Genomic DNA, 14,942 nt, shown 5'->3' on the forward strand with positions numbered 1-14,942 from the left:
CTTCAGGATGTAAAATAAGCAGGGCTTGTTTTATGATCTTAAATACTGTATGTCTTGGTGTAAAAAAAAAATAGGACTTGCTTTTGAAATCATTTGCGATGCAAATTGATGGGAGACGTCATGCAGTATAAACACGTCCCTCTATTTTTTTTATTGCCCCCACAAGGTGGTGCCATTGTCATTTTGAATCTTCTCTGTTGTCTACTTGTTCTACAGAGTACCACTGTTCTGCTGTGTTTGACTACGTCTGAGTCGGGTATGCCTTGCTAATGTGATGTTTGTTTGAAAAGTCTCTGGTTTTTACGACGTAGCAGGCCTAGGATCAAGACCCTAAATAATGGACTTTAGCAATTACCCAATGAATTTAATTGCATTAGGTATAGACTAGATCCATGTGTATCCTAGCCTTCTGACAGGGAAGCTGTGCATGGTAAACGTGGCATGATGATGATACAGCATTATCTGGCACACAGTCAGAGTAATGGGATTATTTCTGTGCTGTTCCCGTGCAGCGCTACGTAAATCTCCGCTCAGTCTATGATCAATGACACAGTTAGCCTCTGCACACAGCCTCAAGCTTCTTAATTTCATAACCTCTCCTGGTTCACGGCGTCAGTCACATCTCACTCTCTGGTGATTGGTGCGTTAGTAGTTTGGCCTATTGCCCTCGACCAGGTGACCTATATCCCTGTGTATGTTTGTGTCTGTGTGTGTGCGTAAGTGAGAGCAGAGGAGTGAGCTGTAGAGGAGAGTGTAATTGGTCCCATGCCCAGGGCTTTGTCCCTTGCCCATGTGATCTCATCATGTCGTCACTACAGGGGCCCCACTTGATTTCGGAGCTACTTCAAAACAATACAGACATCCGGACGGATATCTCTGTTAGCCTACTAGTGTGCGGGGCGCTAAGTGGCTAACACCCATCTCAGACCCAGGGCTGTTGCATAAAGTCTTTCAGGTCTAGCTGACGCATCCCACAACACATGGTATCATGGTGTCGGTGCGCAACAAAGGCCCAGTGGGCTCAGGAAGAGAGGGGGAAATTGCCTAACTCGCGCACACACCTGGGCTCTTGACTTAAAGGGCCAATCAGCAGTTGAAACAATAACAAAGCGCGTCCCCACTACTGTTTCGGTAAAAAGCTGAGGGATGGCACTGGAGAAATGTAACCCCACTCAAATTCATAGGCAGAGCTATGGTTGCAAGGACTGACAATCCATGATATCAAAATGATGGGTTTAACCATGTTTTGAGACTATACAGTGTTTGTTTACATTTACTTTGTTTACAAACATTGGAGCAAAACAACCTTATATTTTGGGTTCTGATGGGGTATGACAGTTAAACTCAGCTCTTTTTAAGTTATATCTTCAAGAATCCATGGGTACATATCATTCATTTTATAAGTCCCAAAATGGATGTAGCAACTGCTGATTTCCCCTTTAAGCGTGTAGACACACACATACGCACGCACGCACGCACGCACACGCACGTGTGTCCTATTGTGTAGCCTCTTATCTCCCGTTGTGTTGAAGGAGAATATAATTTCATCCAGGATGTGGTAATGATTAAAGAGGAAGAGTTCCTATGTGTGTCGATGGTGATAGAGGGTGAGCTATAGGGAGGATACAGTGACTCAGGCTCTTTCAGAGGGGTGGGTGTGTGTGTGTGGGGGGGAATGGCTTTATAGGTAATGAACACTTAGCACGCAGGCTTTGCTCGGAAGGAAGGCAGGTTCGAGCAGAAATTGCCCTCAATCACAGATCTAGGATCAGCTGACTCTGTACTCAGTTCAACTGTAACTAGTAGGCTGGATGTTAAAATGTTAAACGGACCTCAACCCTGCTAGTGCACACGGTTTCAGCTCAGTCTTAACTGGCTCTCCCCCTCTGCTTACAACACAGCCATGCAGATATGCTGTTGTGTTTTGTCTCAGAGGCTTGGTACAGTTTGTTCTGATTGAGGGAAAGCTCAAGGTTTGGACTCCTGGGAATTGGGTTTATGGTGCAAAAGAAACGGTAAGCAGTAAATACAAGCCCAGCTCAGGGAAGTGCTCTCTTTCCACAGAGAAATCCCTCGGTAGATAATGATTACTGTAAATGCTGAACTGAAGCATTGGGGTTTAGTTGCCCGTACATGGTTCTCACAAGTGCGTTAAGGCTATGATTGGAAATACAAGAAAAGAGAGGGTCGCATTAATGACAGTTTTACGTCATTGACCGTTAACATTCTGGTCTGCTTTCGTTTCAGTTTGCCCTATCATGTGTCGCAACGAATAATTGAGTGACATTAGGCGACATCAACATCGTTTCAAGTGTTGTCTCGTTGCAACACTTTCAATGTTGAATATTGTGCCTTCATGCATTCGTCACAATCCCTACAGCAACTCTAGAAGGGTCAAATTCATTACTCATAACCATTACGTTGCCTTAGCCCCATGCGAACGGTCTTGATGTGATCAATATCCTACTGTATGTGGCGGCTAGTTGTGAACAAGATGAACTACGAGGCGTGAAGGACGTGCTTTACAATCACTGTTCTCAGACGTCTTGGCATCAGGCCCGAGGCTTAAGTCTACAGTACATGCTCTTCCACTTGCTCTACTTTTTCCTAGTATACTAGCCTCCCGCCACTCGGACTTAAAGCTTCCCAGAAGCAGATTGAGATATAGACTTATGTTTGTTTACCTCCCTGTCATGTTCATTACATAACGCATAAAAACATGGCTCCAGTCCACAACTAGTTCCTAGGATAAGGACAGTTTGAGTAAATATGAAGGCTTCAAGTGGCTTTGTTTTTCTCAGATGTTTCTCATGAACTGTAACTTGTTGCAGCGTAATACAAGCACGGTTACTCGGGTGACAGGGGGGTAGCACGGTTGATGGTAGTGTGACGCAAGGACACGTCATACAGACAAGGCTGGGCCCTGGCTGTTCTGTCAAGAGGACAAAACAACAAGTGCTTTTTTTTTTTAAATCCTTTTTTTCTTATTTTTTCCCCCTTCAGTAAAGGCACTCGTTATTTACATTTACATTTAAGTCATTTAGCAGACGCTCTTATCCAGAGCGACTTGCTATCCATCACACAGACTGGAAAAAATACTACAGACAGAAATACGCAGGCCATAGCTACACAAGTAGTGCAGCTACTAAACTCAACATTTCTGAAACATGCATTGGGTAATTAGGCATAAAATAAACAATATCGCCGATGTGTTTAGCGTACAAGTGGAGTGGATAAATGGGCCAGTGTTGAGGAAGCTACTCTGAAAATATAGTTTACCAAGCTACTTCACACTGGAAGAAGTTAACCTACACTAAAGCAACTCCTTAAGAATATGGTTTACTTATTAACTAAAGTTACTTTTAAAAAGTAGTTCACCACATCCAAACTACCTTGCGATAAATTATCATATCTCAATCGCCTACTGCACTGCATATTTTATTTGAGCAAAAGAAGTCGTGTGTAGTTCCAGTAGTTAGCTACACCTCTTCATGGCAAAAAAGTTATTAACTACTGAAAACACTACAAAGCTACTGCAAAATGTTGCTAAATTACTAGTTGGACTATATGTAATTCACTTCTCCCCAGCACTGAAATGGGTATGACGCTGTCTGTGTCTGTCTATGTGTGTGTCTTAGAATTTATAGCATAGGCTCTCTTTTTCCCCACCGGGAGGGCTTTGCATTGTGGGAGTCTGGGAGACACATCTGCATCAGAGCAGTGCAACAAAGAAAAAACAAAAACCCATAATTGTTTCTCCACTTGTGAGAGCAGGCTTTGTGTGTCAGCAGGATGAGAAAGGAGCTACTCTCTGCGACACACATACAGTCTTGCATTGTGTCCCCCCCCCTGTTTTGGAGTTGGTGATTACCCACATCTTTGAGCCACCAGGGGCCAGGCACAGTGGAACGGGGTGGGGGACAGGGAGGCCGAGCCAGAGCTAAATGGAAGCCAGCTGTTCTATTAGCCACCCTGGGCGTGTGTGTGCTGACTGCTTGTGTGTGTCTGTGTGAAAGTGTGTATCTGGATGAGATGACCTCACTACCTTTGCTCAGCATTATCTAGTGTTTGGTAGTGGCGTAAGAGGTAGCCGTGTGCAATCGGAGACAATTACAGCATGATGGGTTCCAGTTCTACTCAGACTGGGGGTTAGGCTGCTTTCCAAACAATGTCTGAAAAGGCCCCTTAGCATCTCCTCTCCTCAGTGGGTTTCAAAGGGCTATGTAGGTGAAGGCAGCTCCTTTATTTTGCACTGCTCTTATGGGCAACTCTAAAGAAAAGGAAATGAGGATAGGAAGCTGCAAGAAATATTTGAAAGTATAAGGACGGAGAATACTTATGTCATGCAATAAAATGCAAATGAATTACTTAAAAATCATACAATGTGATTTTCTGGATTTTTGTTTTAGATTCCGTCTCACAGTTGAAGTGTACCTATGATAAAAATTACAGACCTCTACATGCTTTGTAAGTAGGAAACACTGCCGATTTTGCAGGTTATCAAATACTTTTTCTCCCCACTGTACATGCTTGGCTTTGGAATATTCTCAGCACATCTAAGAAACTTGACAAAAAAACGTAATTTTCTACGTATTTCATTACTTTACCAGAAGTTCAAACGTGGTTACATTTCATTTAAATTTTGCTAATGTTCTAGGAACGTTCTCCAACAGATTTGACATTGGGAATGTTCTAAAATAGTTCAGAAAAGGTTAAACAACGTTCTTCTTTGGGAATTTCAGTACTTCAGCATAACGTTTCCTACATGTTTCCTCATGGTTCTATTTAAAGGGATGTTCTGAAATTGTTCCGAGAAGGTTAAGAAACAACGTTCTTGCCTCCTGAGTGGTGCAGCGGTCTAAGGCACTGCATCGCAGTGCTTGGGGCGTCACTGAGTGTCATCCCAGGCTGTTTCACAGCCGGCCGTGACCGGGAGACCCATGAAGCGGTGCACAATTGGCCCAGCTTTGCCCGGGTTAGGGGAGGGTTTGGCCGGCCGGGATTTCCTTGTTCCGTCACGCTCTAGCGACTCCTTGTGGTGAGCCGGGCGGCTGCAAGCTGACTTCGGTCGCCAGCTGGACGGTGTTTCCTCCGACCCATTGGTGCGGCTGGCTTCCAGGTTAAGAAAGCAGTGTGTCAAGAATCAGTGAGGCTTGGCAGGGTCGTGTTTTCGGGGGATGCATTGCTCTCGACCTTCGACCTCTCCCAAGTTTATATTACCTCTAACGGGTGTGTTAGTGCATGGCTGGAATAAAAACCTGCACATCCAGTAGGTCTCTGTAATAGGTTTTAAGCTTGAAACAGGCCTTGATGAAGATTACGTATGTAACTCGTGAGAAAGGCCTGTCATTCGAGTTGTTGTTGCTGTGCGCACGCTGGTCGTCACTCAGGGGGAGGGAACCAGGACATTTATGAAGGATGATGTCAAAGGTGGAGGTCTGGAGCATGTCAGCCTCTCTTTCTCGCTCCCACTCTGTTTCTCGTTCTCTCCTGCTCTCTCTTTCTCTCTCTCTCTCTTGGCAGTTGGGAACTTGCTGATGTAGCCTGTTAGACTCTTGCTCAAGGTTTTCTGATGTGTTGTTGAGTGTCCTGTGTCCTGTAGTGACACGATGCTCAGCATGTTAACGGATCAGTGCTGAGTCATGAAGACAGACAGACCGGACAGACACCCATGTTTGTTTATTTGTTTGTGATGATTGGCTTTAGTGTAAGTAATCTAAGCTGGTGTTCTGGAGTGTTCTAGCTTTGATGTGTATGTGTGTGTAACATGTATATACATTTTTACGGAGTACAAGGTCAAAATGTATGGGAGTGATAAAACATTGGCTGATAACATCTTGGTCATAAATGGTAACAAAGAGCTGTTTGTCTGTCCCCAGAAGAATTGACCATTAGGTACATGATGTGTTTTTCCATTTCCTCCTTGACTTGCACCGACGTCAGTATGGCTGCTGCCCCCCCCCCCCCCCCCGGCACGCGTGCCTAGAAGCCTCAGGGTCACAATACTCACTCGCCGTCGCTGGCCAGAAGTCGCACCAGGGCATCAACTGGCACCGACACGCGCCAAGAGACGAGAGTGTGACACACACACATCGGTCCTATTTTAACGTCCGCCCCCCCCCCCCCTTCATCCCTCCCAAATGCCCAGACAAACCACTCATCCCATTTTAGGGAGTATTCTGGTGGGGTGTTCCACTATTCCCAGAAATAGATTTAGCGAACTGGAGTTTCTCCCAAAAAAGGAGGCTTTTGCTGAGGAAAAAGTGTAGTATTTCTGGTCATGATAGGAATATATGGCTGTCCGCTGACTATGCAGGTCACTTTTACTGTGTGCAAAATGAGTCATATCACCAACCTCAGAGTTGATCTCTTGTGGAGAGTTTAGTGTGGAGGAAACTATTAAATGTTTTTTGTGTCATTTTTGGGAGACCACTGCGAACCACGCAAATGAGTTTGTTGTTGCTTTCGCCATAGAAACCCCAACGTGTGGCAAGGATTTCTGTCAGAGAAATGGTTTACTGTATGTTTTTTCCCCTAAAATGTTTGTGGGAGGCTCTGGGATTAAGCCAACCACTTAAGGCTACTGTATAAGCCTAGGTGCCCCTTTTTCAAAATGTGTTGATGTGGCTGTGGTATCATGGCAACGTCAGACACAGCACCTCTGTCTTATTGCATAGCTCGTCTTTGCTCATTTTTAAACTAGCAGGCTGTTCAAAACCCACATGTTATGTGACACTATCCGAGACTAGTCCAGAAAAGCAGCAGAAAAAATACAAGTTCATCTACACTAAATCCAGTTATGTTGGAAGAGTTCTGTGTTGATGATGCATTCCATTGCCATAAACATTGAAAATGGATGAATGTAAAAATAAATATTGCAACTCTTTTAGGACACAATCACATGTCCCCAACACTAAAGTTTTTGGGGAATTGTTAGGAACAATTCACAGTAGGTTCTCCATTTTACTATAGCATTATACTATACATTCTGAATAAAACTGTGATAGCCCGTGATAGTCCTCAAAAACAACAGAGAGGTGGGGATGAAAAACACCCCTTCTCCTACCTCTCACTATACTCTGACCCTCTACCTCATTGTCTCTTTCTCACAAAGCAAGTGCTCTCCTGCCCTGTCGGTTGGTGGCCCACTGTCCTCGCTCTTTTTCCTAAGGTGGGTTGGTGTGGTTAGGGGGTGGGAGAGGCTATATACCAGGCTCTTCGTTCGGGAGCCCCACCTGTAAAAGGCAGGCCCACTGGCTTAGTGTACACATGCTGGAGGTGACTACACCTTAACACTAGAGGTCGACCGATTATGATTTTTCAACGCTGATACCGATTATTGGAGGACCAAAAAAGCCAATACTGATTAATCGGCTGATTTAAAATAAAAAAATAAATAAAAAAAATGTATTTGTAATAATGATAATTACAACAATACTGAATGAACACTTATTTTAACTTAATACATCAATAAAATCAATTTAGCCTCAAATAAATAATGAAACATGTTCAATTTGGTATAAATAATGCAAAAACAAAGTGTTGGAGAAGAAAGTAAAAGTGCAATATGTGCCATGTAAGAAAGCTAACGTTTAAGTTCCTTGCTCAGAACATGAGAACATATGAAAGCTGGTGGTTCCTTTTAACATGAGTCTTCAATATTCCCAGGCAAGAAGTTTTAGGTTGTAGTTATTATAGGAATTATAGGATTATTTATCTCTATACGATTTGTATTTCATATACCTTTGACTATTGGATGTTCTTATAGGCACTTTAGTATTGCCAGTGTAACAGTATAGCTTCCGTCCCTCTCCTCACTCCTACCTGGGCTCGAACCAGGAACACATCGACAACAGCCACCCTCGAAGCAGCGTTACCCATGCAGAGCAAGGGGAACAACTACTCCAAGTCTCAGAGCGAGTGACGTTTGAAACGCTATTAGCGCACACCCCGCTAACTAGCTAGCCATTTCACATCGGTTACACCAGCCTAATCTCAGGAGTTGATAGGCTTGAAGTCATAAACAGCGCAATGCTTGAAGCATTGCGAAGAGCTGCTGGCAAACGCACAAAATTGCTGTTTGAATGAATGCTTACGAGCGTGCTGGTGCCTACCATCGCTCAGTCAGACTGCTCTATCAAATCATAGACTTAATTATAACATAATAACAGAAATACGAGCCTTAGGTCATTAATATGGTCGAATCCGGAAACTATCATCTCGAAAACAAAACGTTTATTCTTTCAGTGAAATACGGAACCGTTCCGTATTTTATCTAACGGGTGGTATCCATAAGTCTATATATTCCTGTTACATTGCACAACCTTTAATGTTATGTCATAATTATGTAAAATTCTGGCAAATTAGTTCGCAACGAGCCAGGCGGCCCAAACTGTTGTATATACCCTGACTATGCGTGCAATGAATGCAAGAGAAGTGACACATTTTTCACCTGGTTAATATTGCCTGCTAACCTGGATTTCCTTTAGCTAAATATGCTAAATATATACTTCTGTGTATTGAAAGGCATTGATGTTTGTGGTTAGGTACAGTCGTGCAACGATTGTGCTTTTTTCGCAAATGCGCTTTTGTTAAATCATCCCCCGTTTGGCGAAGTTGGCTGTCTTTGTTAGGAAGAAATAGTCTTCATACAGTTTGCAATGAGCTAGGCGGCCCAAACTGCTGCATATACCCTGACTCTGTTGCAAGAGAAGTGACACCATTTTTCCTAGTTAAAAGAAATTCATGTTAGCAGGCAATATTATTATTTTTTTAAATATTTATTATTATTGTAATTTTACTTTACCCCCTTTTTCTCCCCAATTTCGTGGTATCCAATTGTTAGTAATTACTATCTTGTCTCATCGCTACAACTCCCGTACGGGCTCGGGAGAGACGAAGGTCTAAAGCCATGTGTCCTCCGAAACCCAACCAAGCCGCACTCTTTCTTAACACAGTGCGCATCCAACCCGGAAGCCAGCCGCACCAATGTGTAGGAGGAAACACCGTGCACCTGGCGACCTTGGTTAGCGCGCACTGCGCCCGGCCCGCCACGAGTCGCTGGTGCACGATGGGATAAGGATATCCCTACCGGCCAAACCCTCCCTAACCCGGACGACGCTGGGCCAATTGTGCTTCGCCCCACGGACCTCCCGGTCACGGCCGGCTGCGACAGAGCCTGGGCGCGAACCCAGAATCTCTGGTGGCACAGCTAGCGCTGCGATGCAGTGCCCTAGACCACTGCGCCACCCGGGAGGCCCCTTAGCAGGCAATATTAACTAAATATGCAGGTTTAAAAATATATATTTGTGTATTGATTTTAAGAATGGCATTGATGTTTATGGTTATGTACACGTTGGAGCAACGACAGTCCTTTTTCGCGAATGCCACCACATCGATTATATGCAACACAGGACACGCTAGATAAACTAGTAATATCATCAACCATGTGTAGTTAACTAGTGATTATGATTGATTGATTGTTTTTTATAAGATAAGTTTAATGCTAGCTAGCAACTTACCTTGGCTTCTTACTGCATTCGCGTAACAGGCAGGCTCCTCGTGGAGTTGCAATGTTGCAAGATTGAATCCCCGAGCTGACAAGGTAAAAATCTGTCGTTCTGCCCTTGAACAAGGCAGTTCCTACCGTTCCTACCGTTCCCACCATTCCTAGGCCGTCATTGAAAATAAGAATGTGTTCTTAACTGACTTGCCTAGTTAAATAAAGGTTAAATAAAGGTGTTAAAAAAAATAAAAATAAAAAACCCCGGCCAAATCGGTGTCCAAAAGTGCCGATTTCGGATTGTTATGAAAACTTGAAATCGGCCCTAATTAATCGGCCATTCCGATTAATCGGTCGACCTCTACTTAACACCATTTCCATCCAAATGGCTCAGGCCAGTTTTCCAATGCATTGCGCCGTTGTATTAGGCCTATGCATTGTCCAAAAGTCAGATTGTTTGTTTATATTTTACAATTTAACTAGGCAAGTCAGTTAAGAACAAATCATTTTTACAATGACGGCCTACCGGGGAATAGTGGGTTAACAGCCCTGTTCAGAACTACATATTTTTTACCTTGTCAGCTCAGGAATTCGATCCAGCAACCTTTCGGTTACTGGCCCGACGCTCTAACCACTAGGCTACCTGCCGCCCCTGTATACCTTTGTTTGTAACCTTAGTCGAGGCCAATTTGATTTAAATTCAACCATTTCAATCATTTAAAAGTGCATTCATCTATCCATGAGGATTTCACCCCTCATTTTAATTTGTAATTTGACACCAACCCAAATATGTGAGCTGTGGACTATTCTTTCTGTCCTCAGTCAGTGAAACCCTTATTTGCCCTACTCTTCCTGAATAATTTAGTGCTTTCCTCTGTTCGTTTGTTTGGTAGAGGCTGACTTTTATTTACTGTAATTGCTAGGCCTCTAGTGTGTTTTGTTCCTGTTTCATGTGGACCTGACCCACAGAACAAGGTGATGTCCCTACTAGTACTGGAACACAAAACAAAAAACAAGACTGTTATCAGTGATAACAGTGTCCTCCCACATGCACACCTACACAAACATATTTGCGTAGTACACACATACACACACACAGACAGATATTGATCTGTCACCTCAACTCAAACAGCGCCTCTGCAGAACACACAGCATTCTCTGCAGTAACTGCCAAGTGACATCAATAACCGGGAAACTCCTCACCCTTTCCGATTTGGATTCTATCGGCTGCTCTCTGATTGTTTGTGCATTGCACAGGGATTGGCCAGCCACAAGATGGGTCCATCCTATCAGCTTACTCCACTATGGTGCACTGCTATCTCCCGTGATGCTGCAATTGCATTGCGGGGAAGAATGTGAGGAAATGCCGGCATCGTAACCCTCTCCCGACAGCTCTGAGTTTCCAGGAAGTGTGTGTGTGCACTGTACATGTGGGTTATCAATTTTCCAGTAGGTTGTTAGGGAGGAGGGTTAGCTGGAAGGTGTTAATGAAAGCATTACCTGGAGATGCTCTCTCTGCAGTAAGAGCTCTGTTCCAGTCAGATGCTGCAGGATAATGGTCACAATGACTCATCAGAATGCACAGCTACTGACATTAACTGACTGTTATATAGGCCTTTTAAAGGTATTTGGAGTTATTTCTTTAACTAGGCAAGTCAGTTAAGAACAAATACTGGCCCAACACTCTAACCACTAGGCTACCTGCTGCCCCTTAATTAAGGAGTGATGGAGGGTGGATTATTGTGGGGTGGATCTGTGTCCTTATGATTGGTGATTTTCATTTGACTGTTTTATGATTCCACCTGTTTTTGCAAGAACTGAGGTCATCCAACAGAATACACCTAGCAGCCACAGGGGGGCGATATAAGACCACAAAATGGCAACCCCCTGGCCGAGCTTGTTTCCCAGACTATTGTTTTCCACTTCAGGTTGAGGGAGCGGGCCAGGCTGTCTAGACTGGCAGTGTATGAGCCGGATTCCTGCCCTATTACATCAGTTCACCCGTAGACTGTGACTCAACGGGGGCAACTAACAGACGGTTTGGGGTCCCGTCTAGAATCCCACCACAGGAAACTATCCCCCCCAGAGAGAGAGAGAATGAAGGAGACGCCTGGTTAGCGATGAGACTTTAGCTACCCAGCTAGCACATTTGGTTCCTTGGAAGTTGTGGGGTTGTATGTTTTTGGATTCCCATTGGTTCTGGGAACTAAGCCATACGTTTCCTGACTATGGTTCCCCGAAGGTTTTCCTGGGAGGTTTTATTAACGTTCTGAGAATGGAAATTATATGTTGGTGAAGGTAATTAAAAACGTTCTGAGTGTGCAATAAATGTTGTGAATGTTTTGAACAAAATACAAAGGTTATTTGGAGGTTTTTGAATAACTTCCTAAAAACTTTCACCCGAATATTTCAAGAAGGCTTTTAAAAACGCTGCTAGCATACATGAACTGTTTTGAACTCCAAACACAGATAGGAAACATGGAAATTAATTTGCTTAGGCATTAATCATGCAAACACATTTCTATTATTATTGGGGCACAGCGTCGGTTGAGATTCAGACCTATGATATTCTGTTTTCTATCCATGGAATTAGTCCACTGCACCACCAGGATGGAGCTAGCATGCCATGATTTTTTAACTCATACAAAGCTGTTCATTTGTCTATTCAAACAGACTCCATTTCAAAGGAAACAAGCTCCAGTGTGGCCCATTAGTGGGCGTGGCCAACACACCTGAGCACACTCCTTATAGAGAATTTGGTTGATGCTGAGAACGAAATGTTTACCTTTTTAAATAACATTCTTAAAACGTTACTAATGTTTTCTTGTGTTTTTTTTATGGAAAGTTCTGAGAACATGACTAAATAGAGCCACGAGGAAACCTGTAGAAAACCTTATGCTGAAGTACTGAAATTGCCAGCTAAGAAATATGTGGTTCTCAGAACGTTATATGCTAGCTGGGTATCCTGCAAGATTCCAAGAATGTTTTGGGAAAGTTGTATGCAAAATAACCAAATGATAACCACCCTCTAAGAGACGTATGGTACCAGAAAGTTACGTGCTTGCTGGAGACTTTAAATAGAACCATGAGTAAACCTGTAGGAAACGTTACGCAAAAGTACTGACATTTCCACAGAAGAACATTGCTTCTTAACGTTATGAACTATTTGAGAATATTCCCAATTTCAAACCAGTTGGAGAACATTCCTAGAACATCACCAACATTTTTATTAATTGTAATCATGTTTGAACTTTTAGGAAACATTCTGTTAAAGTAATGAAACACCAAGAGAATCATGTTTTTTGTGACGTTCCTTAAATATGCTGAGAATGTTCAAAAGCCATGCAACTATCCTGCACCATTCCCAGAAAGTTGTAGGAAGGTTGTATGCAAAATAACAATAGGACAACCCAGCTCTAAGAAACCTCTCAGGATGATATGTGCAAGCTGGGAACCATCTAGATTCCTCACATATTGATGCATGTTGTTTTCCCTTTCACACATACTAGGGTCGCTGGCTGGCTCCCCTTCACTTGACTTGCACCACACATATTACCACCGCTGGCTGGCCTCATGGAAATGAGGGCACGCGAGCTGCATAGGGTGTACACTCCCGTATCAACCCTTCTTGGAAACACATTACCCCAGGAGAGAGGGAGAACGAGACGTACTTTCAACAACCTTCTTTTTAAATTTTAACCACTCACTCAGGTTAAACAAACAGGCACTAAAAACTGCAGTTGCTGCGCAGCACACAAACATTAACACAGAGAGAGCGAATTGAAAAGGGCAAAGGTAGCAGTTAATAATCTGCACAGTCACATCACTACAGAAAGGGGAAGATGGAGAAAAGTTATCCCGCTCTCTCAAGGGGAAAAACCCATTACTCTCCTGTGTGGTTAAGTGAGAAACCCCTTTCATTCGCTAGCTGTTGCTGAGGGCAGATTCTGGTGCGTTGCACTTGAGTTGCCTCATGGTCTGGGTAGTGATATTACCAGGGTTGTTTACCTTGGTTTGCTCTGACCTATATCACCTTCCTCCCTCCCCACCTGGTGAGGAGATGACTCCACGACTTTTAAGTTGAACATTCTGCTCTACTTGTTTACCGTATGTCGGCAGCATTTTTCCACATCATCACAAAAAAGATCAAATCAAATTGTATTGGTCGCGTACACATGTTTGCAGATGTTATCGCAGGTGCAGAGAAATGCTTATGTCTCTAGCTCCAAAAGTGCAGTAATATCTAGCCAGTACATTAACCCCCAAAAATAAGAAATAGTCACAGTCCGGAATATATATAATATATATTAAATAAATAGTGTGTATAGACAATATGGACAGTATATGAATAGAAAAGGTGTGCACAGCAGTAGTTATATAGGATGAACCATGACTAGAATACAGTATGTACATGTGAAGTGGGTAAAAATAGTATGTAAACATGATTAAAGTGACCAGTGTTCAATGATTCCATGTAAATAGGGAAGCAGTCTCTAAGGTGCAGGGTAGAGTACCGGGTGGTAGCCGGCTAGTGATGTTCAACAGTCTGATGGCCTGGAGATAGAAGCTTTATTTCAGTCTCTCGGTCCCAACTTTGATGCACCTGTACTGTCTTTTCCTTCTAGTTGGTAGTGGGGTGAACAGGCCGTGGCTCGGGTCGCTGAAGTCCTTGATGATCTTGATGGCCTTCCTGTGACACCGGGCGCTGTAGATGTCCTGGAGGGCAAGCGGTGTGAACCCGGGGGGGCGCGTTGGGCTGACTGCACCACCCTCTGGAAAGCCCTGCGGCTGCAGGCGCCAGAGTTGTCGTACTAGGCGGGGATAGAGCCTGACAGAATTTTCTTGATGGTGCAACTGTAGACGTTTTTGAGGGACTTAAGGGGCCAAGCCACATTTATTCAGCCTCCTGAGGTGGAATTAGACGCTGTTGCACCTTCTTTACCACAATGTAAGTGTGGAGGGATCATTTTCAGGTCCTCAGTGATGTGTACGCCGAGGAACTGTTGACTGTCTCCACTGTGGTGCTGTCGATGTGGATGAGGCTGTGTGGATGAGGCTGTGTGCTCTCTGCTATCAGTCAAGGTCTTTGTTTTTATTCGACATGCTGGATTGCCATAAGTAAGATTCTTCACAGATGCACTGGACACTTTCATCCTTCGCCTTGTGTTATAATGGATAAGATGGATTAATATGAATACACGATGCAGCAACAGATACCGTCTCCTCTCCCTCCTCCTCCTACTCTACCCCTTTGCACGGTTCTCTCTGTTCTCCGCTCTCACTTCCACCCACGCTTGTCGGTCAGTGTGTGTTTGAGAAAGAGAGGCAAGCAACATGTGTAATCTAACCTTTTCGTTTTTTTTTCAATCGGTACCACGCGCACACTCACACACACCTACACGCGCACTCTCTCCCACTCTACACAACCACACAGGTAGAG

General features: G+C 43.8%; 1 long non-coding RNA gene across 1 annotated transcript; it reads left to right on the forward strand.

Annotated features, from left to right (window-relative positions):
* Positions 1–1,801: 1,801 nt before the first annotated feature.
* Positions 1,802–14,638, forward strand: LOC139541769 (uncharacterized). The gene is made up of 2 exons (XR_011668400.1): positions 1,802–2,015; positions 14,128–14,638. It is a non-coding gene; the product is annotated as an uncharacterized lncRNA (long non-coding RNA).
* Positions 14,639–14,942: the final 304 nt, after the last annotated feature.

The sequence above is a fragment of the Salvelinus alpinus genome, chromosome 16 (assembly GCF_045679555.1).
Source record: "Salvelinus alpinus chromosome 16, SLU_Salpinus.1, whole genome shotgun sequence".
NCBI lineage: Eukaryota > Metazoa > Chordata > Actinopteri > Salmoniformes > Salmonidae > Salvelinus > Salvelinus alpinus.